Consider the following 17,340-nt stretch of genomic DNA (forward strand, 5'->3'; position numbering starts at 1 on the left):
CTGCTCAGAACTCTCCAGACCACACAGGGCAGAGCACTGGTTTGCTCCCAGGGGCACGCTGGAAGAGAGACCCCAGCCCTGACCTGTGGGTCCAGACCCAGCAGACAGCAGAAGGCTGAAGCCTCCCCCAGGGAGAGGCTGACACTGTCAGGCTGGAACCTTCCATTCTGGCCCAACCTCTCCCCCCCCACCCCACCCCCCTGCGCCGAGGAGGGAATTGAGAAGGGACTTTCCAGAGAGCGTTTGCGTGCAGGGTGTGGAAATGGAATAAAAGCATATGCAAATAGGTCTTTGCGTGCCTTCCTCTACTCCAGTGAGCAAGAGCCCTTCTCCAGAAAGATGCTCTTGCTCCAAGACACTTGACAGCTCTCTTCCTCCCCTGGACGGCGGTGGCAGCGCCGAGTGGAGTGGTAAAACCTGGCTAGGAAGCCATGCCAAAGGGGAGGGCTGGATGGACAGGGGGAAGGAGCAAAATGAGGAGGGGGAGAACCGGCCGCTGAATTGGAAAAGATAAAGTCAAATGAAATTTTAGGAGCTCTCTGTGAGTATGAGCTGGGAGAAATAATCATTGCGAGCTGATTTATTATGTACTTATCTTCTGTCTGAGAGGCAGCAGGCTTTGTACAGTGGATTATTGCAGAGTAAATGGCACATTAAAGATACAATCAAGATGTTTAAGGCATATTGAATGACATTAGAGTTAAAATAGGTGAGACTCTTGTCATGGTCTATAAATATAAAAATGTCAGTGGTTTGGAGATATTTCCAGTGCTTAAGATGCAGCTCCATTTCCAGAAGGAAAATATTTTTAACCTTTTGTTAGTTTTGGGGTGGGGTAGGGTGGGGTTGGGAAGTGGCATCGACCTGTACGGATCATAAAACAAAATGCCTTAAACCCTGGCATTGTAGACTGTGGCCTTTGTCTAGCAAGTCGTAAACTTTCTTGCAGTGACAATAGCATATAAATATTGCACGGTACATAATTTGGGGGCTTAGGGAGTGGGGGATTATGACTGCTGTATTTTATTTGTTGTGTCCTATTCTCAATCTCATTCAGTCTTTGGATATAAAAGTTTTTCTTTAATCTTTTTTTACATTACTGAACTTGATTTGTGTATTAATTGGGCAAGTAATGTAGCTCTTCTTTCCTGAAAGCTTAGTTATTGTATTATTGTATTTTCTTGTCACTTGGGACCCTCACACTCAGTGCCCATTATTTCATTAGCCTGCTCGGGCTTGCCCTTGGTCTTGCCCCAACCCCTTCTGATGGCAGCGCTGGGCTGACATTTGCCCCCAAGTTGTTGACTATGGGTTTTGGAACGGAACAAATTTCTCTTCTGTTGTTTGTTTTTAATAAAAACCACCTGGCTGTCCTCATGCATTGTAGTCTCAGGACAGAGTGGCAGCGGTACCCTAGCTCTTTATGGCTGGAGCTCGTCGAGGGAGAGGAAGGTGGGAAACTTGACTCTGGGGTTTGCTCAGATCGTTTGGGTTGTTAGTGTGTGGGGTGGGTGGTGGTGGAGACTTCTCTTGGGATTCCGCCAGGCCCAGGTATGGGATGGGGCATGGTGCTGGTGGAAGGCCAGTGATGCTTCTTGGTCATCCCGTCTCTGAATTCCTATCACCCCTCTTTTTCTGAGGGCCCTTCGGGAATTCAGTGTAGTCTCGTCTTCTCAGTGTGCGCCTTTGGGTTAAATCTGTAGCAAACACTTGTTTTCTCTGGCTGTCAGCAATTTATAATCTTGGGTGTGGGCCCTAAAAGCCAGTTTTGGGGCACTTCTTGGATTCAAAGGCGATTCCTCCCACTAGTTCTATAATCTGGCAAAAATTCCTTATTTTGATCCTGGCCTCAGTCTTAGTAATAAAAATAATAATAACAGATGAAACACATTTGTAGCAGTAACTGATGAAGTATTTTTATGATTTACAGTTTGCAAAGCATTTTCATAGGTCATGTAATTCTTCCATAAAATTCATAAGGTTAGTAGAGACAAGTAGAATTAGCACATAATGGGAGCTTATTAAATATTTGTTGAATGAGTGAATTATACCCATTTTACTGCTAAGGAAATTCAGACTCAAAGACGTCAAGTGACCTATTGAAGGCCCCACTGCCCAAAAGGGACTCAAACTCACATCTTCTGACTTTTTTTTCATTCCACACCAGCTCTGATAATAGAGTTTTACACGCTATTTGTTGTCCTTTCTCCAGGAAAGTGTCTTCGATTCTCTAAAAAAAAGATTCTGGGAAAATGCAAATGGATGGTTATACTATCAACGGGGTGACAGAGAGCCTTGTCTGTACCACTGTGGAGGCTTCTTAGGTTCCTTACTCTGCCAGAAATGTATATCCTTAAGGACGTGACTGTTTGGTTACATTCCTTATTGGAAGATAAAAACACAATGTCATGACAAAAAAATGACTGTCTTGGATTTTACTATTTTTTGGACATTCTGGCATTACACTGTGTCAATGTCAAGGGAAACTACTACCTGAGTTTTGGGTGTGGAGCTGAACAGTTTTCTCTAGCTTTTTCGGTAATGGGGAGAGTCATGCAGTGCTGTCATTTTGGCGAGGGGCTGGTGTTCAGGGATCAGCAGTTGTCTGGCCTATAGTAGTTGCTACCAGCTGCTCCCACTGCTGGAGGAAATGTCCCTCTGATCAGCTCAGATACTAGAATAATAAGAAAAGAGCACCTTGTTCTGCCAAAGCCGAGACTTCGGCTGTGGGGTTGCGCCCAGGCGGCAGTAACATTCCACCTGCTTGCCAGGGACTTCCTTTAACCTGTGATCCTAGGAGCAGAGAGAAGGAAGAATTTCCCTCCTAAGTCTAAACCTAATTAGAAAGGAATGCCAGTGGGTATCCACCTAAGGGCCTTTCCCTTTGACTTCTGTAACCGGAGACTCAAAGCGTTGGCTAAGAAATTTCTCCCAGAGGAAAGCTGCAAAACCCATCTGGATGACTTCTTTACTGAACTAATACTCCTCCCCTCTTCAACAGGCAATGGTATCACCACCTAGGTGGTCTCAAACTTGCCAGTCTGTTTCTTAATGGTTTCTGTGCCTTGTTTTGGAAAGCCCTTCTCAAGTTATAAGGATTTATTCTGACATTTACTTATGACACTTTGTAGTTTTAGTTGTTATCAAATTATTTATTTGTAGTTAGCTCTTTTATCCATCTAAAGTGTATTTTTGATTTGTGTGAGACAGATCTGATGTTAATTTTTTCCTTTATCGATGTCAGTTTTTCCCCCCTCTGCTATTTTTCTTTTTTTAATAACTTTTTAACTTTGGGATAGTTTTAGAATTATAGAGAAGTTGCATAGATAGTACAGAGAGTTCCTATATATCCCCACTCAGCTGCTTTTTGATTTGAAAGGATATTTTTGCCTGGTCCTAAATTCCCACATATACACAGATGTCTTTCTAGAATCTCACTTTTATTCTATTGATGCGTTTGCTATTTCTGTCCCAATATCACATGTTTAATATTATTTCTAGAGAGTCCATAGCTTTTGGTAGGGATTCTGAGATCTCACAGGGCTTTTAAGGGGTCACACCCAGACTTCAGGCAAGGAAAGCATTAGTAACCCTGTTTATGGATGTTGCTGCTGCTGAGGGGACTGGCCAGGAAGGAGCACATGCATCTCACTAGCACATGGGGAAGGAGGTCATCATTAGCGACCTGCCCCTTATAGGAATGCCCTGTTCCCTGAGCACAGGCCTTGGACACAATGGCAAGGATGAGGCTCTGGTGTAGGGTTTCTCCTCAGTACTACTGACATTTGGGGACTGGTAATTCTTTTTTTTTTTTTAAGATTTATTTATTTGACAGAGAGAGAGCTCACAAGAGAGCAGGGGGAGCAGCAGAGGAAGAGAGAGAAGCGGGCTCTCTGCTGAGGACCCTGGGATCATGACCTGAGCTGAAGGCAGACGCTTAACCGACTGAGCCACAGGCGCCCCAGGAGCTGGTAATTCTTGGCTGTGGGACTATCCTGTGCATTGTAGGACATTTAGCGGCATCTCTGGCCTCTACCAACCAGATGCTATTGACACCCTTGATTATTCAAGACAATCAAAAATTTCTGCAGACATTGCAAGTATGCCTAGGTGTCCCCCCACCCCCACCAACCTTGCAGCAATTGAAAAACACTGCTCTGAAGTCAAAGTGCCTGAGGGTTAACCCTGGCCCTACTAAACCCTGTTTAGTAGCCATGTGCCTCCATTTCCTCCCGTGTAAACTGCAGATGCAAATCATAATGGCGCCTGTCTCCTAGGATGGTCCTGAGGACCAATGGAGCAAATACACATGAAGCACTCAGAACAGACCCGGTAGGACAGCCCCCAGCTCAATGTTAACTATTACTATTATTTTAAAATCTTTTATATTTGATCTCACTCCTAATAACCACACAGACTTCCCATTTTCCTACTACCTCCCTATCTAAATCAACGGTGTTTGCCAAAAAATTACATGTCTTCGTTAATGAAATGGAACTCTGTTTTCAGAGCTCCTTAACTGCTAATTAATCAGCTCCCATGATAAACTCATCTGAGCTGTGTGCGAATTTTATTTGCAGCTACAGAAGAACAATTCGTTGGTTAACAGGCTTTTAAGTGACAATCCAGCCCTGTGAGCAGCAGAAAAGCCCAGAAATGATTTTCTAAGCAAGGTGGTAATGGCAGTGGGAAGAGAGAAATCTGGGATAAGGAGAAGACTGAGGATTTACAGGATTCATTCGCTTGATGGCTTCGGGAACGCTGTGTTCATTTTCCGTCGAAACACACCATCATCTTGTAAGGCAGAGGGGGATGCATGGAAGACGTGTGTTCTGGCAGTTCATGTCACTTAGTTGCCCACCCCTATTCTTTTTCTCATAGCAGCAGCTTTTGTGACACCATAATGTTTGCCGTGAAGCTTGCCTGAGAGCCCGTCTTGTGGGGATGATTATTTTCAGTGTTTAAGAAGATCTGGCTGACATGGGGTTGTGGGCTGTCTCTACCTTTGTCCAAAGGGCTCACTTCTTCCCGTGAAACCAGGATTTGGTTTGAAGAGGAGAGAGGAATGTCCTGGCCTGGGCTGGAGGCGCAGTAGGCCCGACAAGGCTCATTAGTTTGATGACCTTGGTGAGGCTTGGTTAGTTCACTTGGCTGGGGCAGCTGGCTGACTGGCAGCCTAGGTCCTGAAACTGAAATGATTAGGCCGAAAATTTCAGTTCTTTGACTTGCTGACTGCGCGGCCTTGGGCAAGTCACATAACCTTTACCCTCTACGAAGTGGTTTTGATCAAGTACCTAGCTCGCAGCTATGTTGTGAATTTTAAATGAGACGAATCAGGCAGCTCGGTGGCTGGCACCTAAGTACTTCATACAGCTGAGCTATTAGGATAATTATTATGATGGTTATTTATTTGAGTGTCCTTCATAAGCTGGGCACTGTGCAAGGGGTGGGAGGGTACATCCAGGGCAAATATGACATTTCGTGCTTCTACAGGGAAATACACCCTAGAAACTGGAGTGTTTCGACAGGTGAACCTTGAAAGCTGGGGAAGTGGGAGGGAGTTAGAGAAGTCTTCAGAGATGGTACCTCAGTAACCACAAAGGCATGGACTCTAGACATGGACAGAGCCTGTACACAGGGGGACAGATAATCAAGACCATGGACACAGGGGTGTGGAGCTTTGAATTCTTTTTACCCGAAACAGGAAAAAATTACCAAATTTGAAGTGGATAGCCTGGAAGACCAGAGAGAAAAGACTTGTCCACTTCTGCTGAATGAATCCAGCCATCAGACCGTTTCTGCAGGCTTGAAGCGTATTTTGTATTAGGCTAGGCTCCGTGTGGTTCCTGGCTGATTGGGCCCCAGAGCCTAGAGGTCCTGGGCACCTGATACACGGCTGTGATCATTTGTTCGGTGAGTTGTGTTCTAAGTCTCTTCTCTCATTGCCAGAACTCGCCTCGTGGTCATAAGTGGATTTTGTTTTACACAGAGGACTAGGGAAGTTCAACACTAGCGGATAACCTTGCAGTTTCTTACTGGCAAGGACTGGTTGACCCCGTTTCTTTAGTATTGCCTTGTGCGTTCCAGCTTTCCTCCTAAGGCTATGAGCAGAGATCTAAATGAGATAATTATGCAGACTATTTAAAAACTTTTTAAAAATAAAGTGCTATGTAAGGAACTATTTTTTATATTTTATCGTGAGCATATAAAGCAATTTGGATGCATTTCCTTTACACCTTTTGGGAGTGAACTGGAAGACAAGGATTCATTTAGCTGAAAGGATTTTAGATTTGTCAAGTTATAATAGATTAGTAGCTCTCCTAAAAGCCTCAGATGCTGAAAATGCATTCCTTTATTCTAACCCTATATAGCAAGAGCGGAATGCCACAGTAGTAATTGTGTGTGGCAAGATTATATTTGTAACTACTTTTGGGTTAGTTTTTATTTTTCCCTCAAATGGTGGGGAAAATACATAAGAGAGAAGGGGATGAATTCTTGGAGATAGAAGTGAATAACTCTACTATCATAATGCACCAAGACCAAGTCCGGTGAGAGATTTCTTTTCATAGGATAAATTATACATTTACCCATCAGAGTTCCATTGTGTAACTCTGCCTTAGAAAAGAATTTAACTGTATTGATTGAATCCAACTTCAGTTTTCCTGGGCTCTACACTGGGGAAATGCTAATAATGGAGAAAACAGTAGTGTTGATAAGTGTAAATGGTCAACTGTTAAAAATCCTTTGTATTGTTTTCGGTTTCTATTTTCTGACTACAAATCTCATGAAGTTGACAAAATGGCTCATAGCGCAGAGTCCATTCTGGTAAATAGGAGGCAATTACTTTTCTGAGTTTCTCTGTCCTGTTCGCCATCGTGGCTGAGAAATGATCCTGGCTGTACAGTTAGATTCATTTTGACCTGGCTGCATTAGCAGCCCGGGAGCGAACTGCCGTCTTGCTGGAGATGCAGACTCTGGGGAGCCTCAGGCTGGAGGGTCTCGGGGACTCGGTACAGGCAGAGCGTCTGATAGCCCCCGTTCATGCAGGGCAATAACTGTGCAGCACGCTTGTAGGGAGCTTGTCTGGAAGTTACAGTGATCTTTAGAATGAGAGTGTGTCGGTTGGGCAAACGGTGGTGGAGTAGGGACAAGAGATAATCTTTTCATGGGCAGAGAGGAGGAGTTGTTAGTTATAAGAAAAGCCTTTATTACAAAATGATTACTCAAGAAATGTTTTCTAATCATCTGCCATGTGCAATGCACTGTTGTTACGGGGTGGGGCTAAAGAGGTTGAAAATATCATGCCTGTGTCTGAGAATTTCATAGTCTCACGAGACTTGCACCGACGGATTCAAGACCTTGTGGGCTCAGGTGTTAAATGACGTGATTAGGTGATGGATCTGCAGGACTATTTCTTGCCCTCTTCCCAGCTTTTGCCACACCAGCCCAGAATATTTACAAAGTACAAGGGGGAATTCCACTGCTTCCCTGTTTCCTCTGTCTTCTATTAGGGTCAACTCCAAATTCCTAAGCAGGGCTGATGTGAAGGGCTACCTGGGCCACCCTTATCTTGTTATTGGCCCCAGCAGAGGGGCCCCTGCCAGTCCCCACTTGTGCCCCATCACATCCTCTCTCAGAGCGTTTGAATATTCTGTTCCCTCTGCCTGAACACCGTTTTACCTGTTCCTCACCAGACCACAGCCCGTTTATCCTTCAGGATTTCTTCTCCTCCTCCTTCTTTTTTTAAGATTTTATTTTTTCAAGTAATCTCTAAACTCAACATGGGGCTCAAACTCACAACCCCAAGATCAAAAGTTGCATGCTCTACTGACTAAGCCAGTCAGGCCCCCTCAGGATTTCTTCTTGATGTCACTTCTTCCTAATGACCAGGTGCTTCATAGGGTCTTGTGCTTTTCTCTTGGTGGCGCTGCTCACATTTGAGCTTACTTGCTTTGTATGATTGTTCCTGAGATCTTGGTCTCTCCCGTTATTTGGTGATCTCCATGGGGTCAAAGGCAAGGGCCATGTTCCTTTTGCTTCCTGCTGTACCTCCAGCATTTGTTCTAGGGCCTGGCATCGAGCTGGTGTCTGTAAATGAATGACAATGAATAAATGAACAAATGAATGAATGAATGAATGAATCAATGAATGTTGTGGAAGGAGAGATTCCCCTGGGCTGATGCAGTTGTCCTTTCAAAGCAAATGGTCTCTCCTACTAGGACACTTGGCATGTTGTACTAAATGTCCCATTTGTCTGCTCTCATGTACCCATAAGCTTCTAGAGAGCAGGGGTTGGATCATAACGATCTTTTTATCTCCAGAGTCTGGTTCGCATAGAAACTCAATGATGGTTTGTGGGATGAAGGAAGCATTGTGCATGAATGGAGGGGGACTTATCTGGGTTTTAAAGCATGCTTGGGATGAGAGGAAGGTGGAGGAAAGTGAATTGAAGCATCCAAAATAGCAGGAAGAGTTGGGATGCCAACAAGATTAGGGTTAAGAAAACAAGCTGAAAACCTGAATTAGAAAAGTACTTGGTAGCCACCAGCCACAGCTTGACAGGATGTACTCATGCTACAGACTGGAGGGTTGGGGTGGGGAGCTCGCTTGGAATTTCCCCAGCTGAACTTAATACCTTGTATGATGTCTGTCTTTCAGCTTGCTGTTCAGCTCATGAACTTGAACCGTTCAGCAAGTATTCATCAAGCGCCTATTCCATGCATTCCCAATGGGGGAAATATGCCCCCAGAGCATGGAAATTGGCTCTTGGGGGGTGAAAAAAATCTTACTGTTTTTATGTTTGAAGCATAGACATACATATAGCAAATAAACAGTATACAGTCTATCTGTGGTATTAAAATTTCATAGTGGGGGTGATTAGGAAAATATGTCTAAAAAGGCAGTTTCAGGGGATGATAATGAAAAAGAGTTCTCAGGCTGGGAACTGACTGAACCAGGCATGAGTCTGGTCAAAGTGCACACTCCCAGGGAGTTTTCATTCTCGGGAGGCAGGTAGGTAATAAATAAGTAACCAGAACTATTCCAGAATAAGAAATGTTAGGAAGGGGGCGCCTGGGTAGCACAGCGGTTAAGCGTCTGCTTTCGGCTCAGGGCATGATCCTGGAGTTCTGGGATCGAGCCTCATGTCAGGCTCTTCCGCTATGGGCCTGCTTCTTCCTCTCCCACTCCCCCTGCTTGTGTTCCCTCTCTCGCTGGCTGTCTCTATCTCTGTCGAATAAATAAATAAAATCTTAAAAAAAAAAAAAAGAAATGTTATGAAGAAAAAAAGCAGGGCAAGGGGCTGGAGCACATGGGAGTGAGGGTGGGCATGTTTGTGGTTATTTTAGCTGGGGGTCAGGTGATCCTGATGCGATGAGACTTGAGTCTGAAAGAAGGGAGAGGTGAACGGGGCAAATATTGGGAGGAAGAGCATTCCAGGAAAAGGCAATAGCCTTTTGAATTGAAACAGCAAGGTAGCCACTTGGGCGGGAGTGGATGAGTGAGGGAAAGATGGTAGGAAATGAGTCTGGAGATGGGAGGGGGCCAGATCACATAGGCCGGGAGGCCATGCTAGGGGTCTGGACTTTGCTCTGAGTGGGAAGGAAGCCGTTGGAAAGGTTTATTCAGGGAAGTGGCCTGATCTGATTTACCTGCTGATAAGATTCCTCTGGCTGCTGTGTGAGGGTGGACCATAGTGTCAGGAGTGGAACAGAGCAGCAAGGAAGTGGTTGCCCGGGTCTAGGTGGCTGGTGATGGTGTCTTGGGTGAAAGTGAGGGGTTAGGTTCCCGTGTGCTATGAAGGAAGAGCTCTCAGGATTTGCACAAGGTTGAATGGGATGTGTGAAAGAAATGAGTCAGATATGCCACAGTTTTAGCCTGGGCCCCTGGGTTCCATTTACTAAGCCAAGGTAGACTGTGGGAGGAGGGTGTCTTCCTAGCGGCCAGTCTTAGAGTGAGGTCTTCCTTCCACCAGCTGCTGGCCCCTCTCGTTGAGGCCAGCCTGAATATGTGTTATATGTTAGTGTGCATAGTTTCTGATTTTTCATCTCTATACCTTGCCACCTTACTTTCCTTTAGGGAAGAAACTTTTTAAAATTTTTATTTATTTATTTTTTAAACTCTTCCAAGAGGCAGGCAGTGGAGCAGAATGGTTAAAAGTGTTAGCTGTGGGGGTGCCTGAGTAGCCCAGTTGGTTAAGCGTCTGACTCTTTGTTTTGGCTCAGGTCGTGATTTCAGGGTCATGAAATTGAGCCCCCTGTCAGGCTCTATGCTCAGCACAGTCTGTTTGAGATTCTCTCCCTTTCCCTCTGCCTTGCCCCCCCCCAATAATAAAATAAGTAAAATCTTTTTAAAAAAAGTATGTGCTAGGGTGAGTGTTTTAATGGCTTACCTTCTAGTCCTACTTCCCTTTTTCTTCCTTCTCTTCCTCCTTCTTAATTTTTTTTTTCCTGTCACGTAGAGATGGTAACGGTATCTATTTCCTATGGCTTGTGACAGTGAAGTGAGATTTGCATGTGAAGTGGCTTGTGTGGGTCTGGCAAACAGTTGTCAATTGGCAGTTATTATGTTGCATGGCTTCCCCCTTCCCATTCGATTTTTGGGTGCCTGGCTCTCCTTTCTCAGGGTCATCCATGTGGGAGCACATTAGGGTGAAGGTATCACTTCTCCCCCTTCCATGTTTTGGTTTTCCTTTACATAAAAGGGGGAAGCAAGACTTCAGAGATGAAACAGTGGAGTCCCTCCAATGCAGGAATGTACATTGTTCATTGCATTGTATTCTAAGTATTAAAGGCTACATTTAGTTGAGGGTGATGGAGAAGCCATTACGTGCCATCTAGGGAAGCAAGTGCCCAGGGGATCATTCTGAGCAGGTGGAATGATGCTACAGCATGAGCAGTACAAGACGTGTATATAGGAATCACCAAATCGTGTGGATCCAACCAGACTAAAAAGTGCCTGGAGCTTTGGCTTGGGGCCATGGGTGAACGGAGCATGAAGGCTGGCATGGAACAGGAGTGAAAGGCATGGGCGTAGGACAGTGATAGATATAAACAAATATAAGAGATGAAAATACGGTGGCTGCCTCTTTCCTTCTCTGTATTTGTGACAGACTTTGTTAATCCATCACATCATTCATTCCTGAGTCTGCATGCCAGGCACTATGTTCTAGAAACATTACCTGGCTTAATCCCAACAACTCAGTGACCTAGGTCTATTATTATCCTTATAGTACAGGTGAGAAAAGTGAGCCTCAGGGAGGTCAGTAACTTGTCCAGGATCATGCAGCTGGCCAGTGGCAGAGCTGGGATTGCAACCTTGGCAGCCAAACTCAAAAGCTTGTTCTCTAATTATTTTGTGTTACTACCTCTAGATATGCCCAGATGCTACCTCAGAATCCTTCTACCTGGTCAATTCATTCTCATCTGCTTCATTAAGACTTTGAGATTCAGGTTCATATTACAGTTGACATTCATTTATTTGTTCATTCATTAGTTCACTAATTAAACAGTAGTTTTGTGCATCTACCATATGCCAGGCACAGTGTTAGATGCTATGGATTCAGTAGTGAGTAAGACATAATCCCTGCTTGGGGCTATACTTAGTGGAAGGATCACTTCTTGTTTAGGACTCTCAGTGGGTAGGAAGACTCAGAGTTTGTGTGATTTAGGACTAACGTAGTGCCTCCTTCCCTGCATTGAACCAGAAAGTATCCCAATTGATGATGGAAATCAGGAACAATCTGAAAAATGAATTATGATGCCCCAGCATGCACCCTGGACCGAAACTGGGCCAGCCACCACCTTTTTCTGACTTGACTGATTAAGCTATTTGATCTTGGGCCTCAGTTATAGTTCATGGTCAAGCAATGCTTTCTCATGCATTGTTCCCTTTGCTCCTTCCAGCACCTGATGGGAAAGAGGAGGTCTCTGATGTGCAGCGAAGTTATGTGACTTGCCTACTTCTTACAGTGGTGGGAGACAAGCTGGGACTAGAACCCAGTTCTAACTTCTAGCTCCTTGTTTTTATTATCTCATCATGCTAACATCTTAATGTCTTTAGACTTTCTGTTTCCCCATCTATAAAGTAAGGAAATTAAGCCATATGATCTCTAAAACTAACTTCCTTCTTTCCTTCCTTCCTTCCTTCCTTAACTCTGGAGTACCTACCGTGATCCAGACATTATACTAAAGCTGGAAGTAATATTATGGAAAATGCACACACACACGTGCGCACACACACACACCCCCACACCCCCATCAAGAAAGTTAGACAACCCACAGAATGGGAAAAAATGTTTGCAAATCATACATATGGGACTCGTATCCAGAATATAGAAGGGAGTTGTTACAACTCAATAAAAAAGATGACCAATTTAAGTCGGCAAAGGATCTGAATACACATTTTTTTTCAGAGAAGACATACAAATGGCCAGTAAGCACGTGAAAAGATACTCAACGTCATTAACCATCAGGGAAATGCAAATCCAGACCACAATGAGATACCACTTCACACCCAGTAGGATGGCTATGATCAAAAGAAAGAGAATAACAAATATTGGTAAGGATGTAGAGAAATTGAAACCTCATACACTGCTGGTAGAGTTGTAAAATAGTGTGGCCACTTTGGAAAACAGTCTGGCAGTTCCTCAAAAGGTCAACCATAGAGTTACCATATGACCCAGCAGTTCTACTCCTAGGTGTATACCCAAGAGACATGAAAACGTATGTCTACACAGAAGATTGTACACAAGTGTTCACGGAAGCTTTATGAATAGTAGGTAGTGGAAACAACCCAAATGCCCATCAATTGATGGGTAGATACACAAAAGTTGGCATCTCCATGCAATGGAGTATTGTTCATTCATAGAAAGGAAATGAAGCCCTCATACATGCTAAAACACAGATAAACTTTGAAAACATCATGCTAAATAAAAGAAATCAGCCACAAAAAGTCACATATTGTGTGATTTCATTTATTTAAAATGCACAGGATAGGCAAAACTTTAGAGACAGAAAATAGATTAGTGATTGCCTAGGGCTGGGGGAAAACGGGGAGTGGCTGGTAATGGGTATTGGGTTTATTTAGGGGATGATGAAGGTGTTCTAATGTTTATGTCGATGGTTGCATTCTCTGTGAATATACAAAAAAACTAATGTATTGTACACTTTAAATAAGTGAATAGTATGGAATGTGAATTATATCTTGATAAAGCTATTATATACATGTTAAAAACCCTAGCATGGTCTCTGCCCTTGTGGAAAACATAATCTTGCTGGGAAGATAAATATTAATCAAATAATTATACAGAGAGATTTATAGTTACAAATTATGGTAAGTGCTATGAAGGGAATGAACTGGATATTATTAAAGAGAATAGCAGGAGGCTAATGGGGGTTAGCAAAGAGGTATTAGAAAAACTGTAACGTTCAGATGCTCCAGCAGAGATCCCCAAATAGCGCTGGTTTCGAGGAGGCAAATGTTTAATTCTCGCTGGTGTGGTAGTGCAGGTGTAAGCAGTCTAGGGCTCCTATGGAAATCCCTACAGTTTTTAAGGATCTTCTAACATGTTGGTCTTTTCCTGCCTTGGAGGGGCTCTCCACCATGTCTACAGTCCAAGCAGTGAGAAGGAGAAAAGGGGCACAGGAAGGCTCATCCCTTCTGCTCAGAGCCAGAACTCAGTCACACAAAACTGGGATGTACCAGGTGCTCATGTGTCCAGACTAAATTTTGGGGTTCTAGTATTGGGAAAGGAGGAGAAAACAGGTTGGGTGAACAGTTAGCAGTCTCTGCCATAGATGGCCTCTCTGAGGAAGTGACATTGAAGGTGAGAACCTAAGGATGAGTTGCTGTTAAAGAGAGGGGAAAGTTTTCCAGGCAAAGGGGATGGTGTGTGTCAGGGACAGGAGGCAGGAAAGACCAGCTATAGTGTTTAATGCTGTTTGATGGTGCACATGTCTACCACACCATCCCTCCCGATGCTTAGAACTTACGAGTGCCGTGACTTGACCTGGGTTCACCTGCCTTTTCTCTCTTGTATCTTACAGGGCTGAGGCTGGCCAGGATCTCAAGGAGGGGGCTTCATGCCGACTCCAGAAGGCCGGTGTGTATCCTCAGCTTTGAGAACTGAATTCCATGGGTTGTGTCAGTGTCAGACCTGTGAAGTTCAGTTCTTCAGCTGGGATATCTCTGTCATCGTGGACTCAGGGATCCTGCAGACAGCAGACCCAAGGGTGGCCGAAGAATTTGGAAGACTGGAGACAGAAGGGCAAAGTCTCAGACTCTGAAGGAATAGGGAGGGGGGCTCATGGGAAAAACACTCATTTAATTGCATGAAAACTTGAGTTCTATGCTGAGCGGGGTTCCAGCTAGCTCAATGAGTGCTCTCTGCAAGTCATTCTTGCTATGTCTGCTGCCGCTACTCGTTTACATATATTGATTACTTACGGTGATCCAGGTACTGTACTAAGTGCTTTACATGCTGTAATAGGAGACTCTTGGGGAAAATCGCCAATGAAGCTTGAGACACCTAGCACTGCCACGCAATGGTACTTTTCCCTCTTCCTGGGTTCAGACAGAAGTGCTAGAAGGTGACAGTTACTCTTTAGCATGGATTGCTGAGAGAACTAGTCTCTTTCAAAGATGAGAATCATGGGTACATCCCTCTTATGGTTCCCCTGACCCTTTATCTGAATCTCTACTTCCTTGCCTTCTATAAATAAAATAGGGATACACTGTGTCTTTATATTCCAAGCAAGGCAAAAAGAGGTTGTAATTAGATTTTACCAGGACCCCTAGTTTCTCCAAGGCAAAAGGGATACAGAGGGTTTTTTTTTTTTTAAAGATTTTATTTTATTTTATTCGACAGAGATAGAGACAGCCAGCGAGAGAGGGAACACAAGCAGGGGGAGTGGGAGAGGAAGAAGCAGGCTCATAGTGGAGGAGCCTGATGTGGGGTTCGATCCTGTAACGCCGGGATCACGCCCTGAGCCGAAGGCAGACGCTTAACCGCTGTGCCACCCAGGCGCCCCGGGATACAGAGGTTTTGAAGGCTCCCTCCATTTGCTGGCTTTTGTGGGTCAAGCCCTTCTGTTGTCTTCCTCTGTCACCAAGTCAGATCTATCCTGAGGCTCAGGCTTGCGATGATGATGATGACAATTTCCACCTTTAGGCAGAGGGCTGGGACTGTATAAGTAATATCTGGACTTTCTTTAGGTTTTAGATCTGACGGGGAATAAGGGGTGTGCTTCATCTCTTGGAAACTCATCTTTGATACATGGCTGTCTGTCGGTGTGCTGACATGTCCATCTCTTTATAGCCTACAGAACGAAAGTGTGGTCTGGCCCAGGGAGGAGAGGCAGGCACAAAGCATGTGTATTCTCATACTGGCTTCTCAGTGACACTGAGTGCCTACTATGTGTTGGACGCTGTGCTCAGAGCACTTCTTGTATTAATATGTCATTTGGAAAATAGGGACAAATTAGCAAAAGGATATTGTATAGAAGGGTGTGAGTACATTCTATGGATGTAAAGGGGTGCTTGGTTCTTCTGAAAGGCCCCTGGCATGGGTGTGGAAACTGTGCGTGCTCTCGGCTGTACCGATCGTATCAAGAATTGCCCCCCCCCCCACTCTGCCCACTTCCGCCCTTTGCTTACTAGACCCTTCGTCGGTGACTCATTCTTGGACCAAAACATTGGTGAAGCTCAGCTGTGACCAGAGATCAGTGTCCTTAGACCTAGACTGCTGGACAAAATCCAGAATTTACACCAGAAGTTCCCCATGCTCTGGGTTTCAGGCCATCTGTGCCGTGAACACTGACTTAGACCCAGAGCTCTGATTTACTATAAAAGTCTCATCCTTACTAGAGATGAACTCTTCTGAAAGCAAACCTGAGAAATGAAATATGGAATACACCTATACACACATATGCGCACACGCATGCCCTGAAAAATGATAGCATGGTAGGTATGTGAGTAGTGGGTAGATGTTCACTATAAGACTGTTTCATTTCCTAATTTGTATTAAGATTCCATTAAGTAATACATATCCTGAGGAATTTTGGGGTTGTATTTATTTTATCAAAACATATTTTGTGTAAGTAGAAAAGGCAGGTCACAAAGTAACTTGGATTATATGATTCGGTTTATGTAAAGTTTATAAATGTATATAGGGATATGTGCATTGAAAGGTGTACATGAGTTTATAAACAGGGACCATCTCTGGGATGGTGGGAATTGAGATGTGTTTTCTATTCTTTGTATTTTTCTCTGTTGTTCGATTCTTATACTGAGCATATTTAATCGAAACAAGTTATTGAAAGAAATTTCACACACAATTATGATGAATCTAGACAGTGCTAGTGCTGTGCGTTTGTTGGCAGTTGTGTGGCAGAGATGTTACCTGGAGGAGTGGAGAGTTTCCTGATGTGTTCAGTGAAGAAGGTAAGCATAGTCCCATATTAGCGTGATTTTTTTTTCAAGAGGTGCCGTGTGTGTGTGTGTGTGTGTGTGTGTGTGTGTGTGTGTGTATGTGTGTGAGTTCAGTGGATTGTGGGTGGAAAGGTGGCAGGTGATTTTTTTCTCTCTGTTATTTATGCTTTTCTGTCCAAATAAGGGGGGGGGGGAAGAACCCTCAATGTATGTGCTGCTTTCCAAGAATCCATCCACAGTGTAAACCAGTGGTTTTCAAAGTGTGTTTCCTGAGCAAGCAACATTAGTATCACCTGAGAACTTGTTAGAAATGTAAATTCTCAAGCTCCACCCAAGACCTACTGAATAAGAAACTCTGGGAGTGGGGCACAGCAATTTCTGTTTTAACAAGCCATTTGGCTGACTGATGCGCACTGAGGTTTTCGAATCATGGGTGTCAGTCAAGGGACATCCCCACTCCACTCCGCTGGAATGCAGCTGATGTTGACGTGAAAGGTGCTGTTCCATTCCTACAAGTGTGTGTACGGCTATTCTGCGAAACTTATCTCTGAGAGATGAGCAGCAGGACCACAAAACCTCAAGATCCTTACCAATGATCTTTCCAGGAGTGAATAAATCTCTAAGTTTTTAAGCTACAATCTTTAAGTGCATGAAATCACCTGAAGAGGTGGTTCATTAAGGCAGATTTCTAGGTCGTTCCTCTGACCTATAGACTTGGCATCTCCAGGGTACTGCCATTTTAACCACCACCCCAAAGGGCTCCCATCAAGGAAGTTCTAGGAAGACACTGAGCTTTTAAAGGCTTTTCAAACTTCTGCTTTCTTTCTTTCTCTCTCCTTTCCGGGTATCTTATGTTTCTTCTTCCCATTTTCTCCTTTCCCTCCTGCCGTGATTGATGGGATCTCAGAAGCA

At 44.2% G+C, this 17,340-nt stretch overlaps 1 long non-coding RNA gene across 1 annotated transcript; it reads left to right on the plus strand.

The window, feature by feature from the left end:
* Window positions 1-288: 288 nt before the first annotated feature.
* Window positions 289-17,059, plus strand: LOC130543717 (uncharacterized). The gene is made up of 2 exons (XR_008959231.1): window positions 289-541; window positions 14,046-17,059. It is a non-coding gene; the product is annotated as an uncharacterized LOC130543717 (long non-coding RNA).
* Window positions 17,060-17,340: the final 281 nt, after the last annotated feature.

Source organism: Ursus arctos, unplaced genomic scaffold, assembly GCF_023065955.2.
Source record: "Ursus arctos isolate Adak ecotype North America unplaced genomic scaffold, UrsArc2.0 scaffold_15, whole genome shotgun sequence".
NCBI classification, from domain to species: domain Eukaryota; kingdom Metazoa; phylum Chordata; class Mammalia; order Carnivora; family Ursidae; genus Ursus; species Ursus arctos.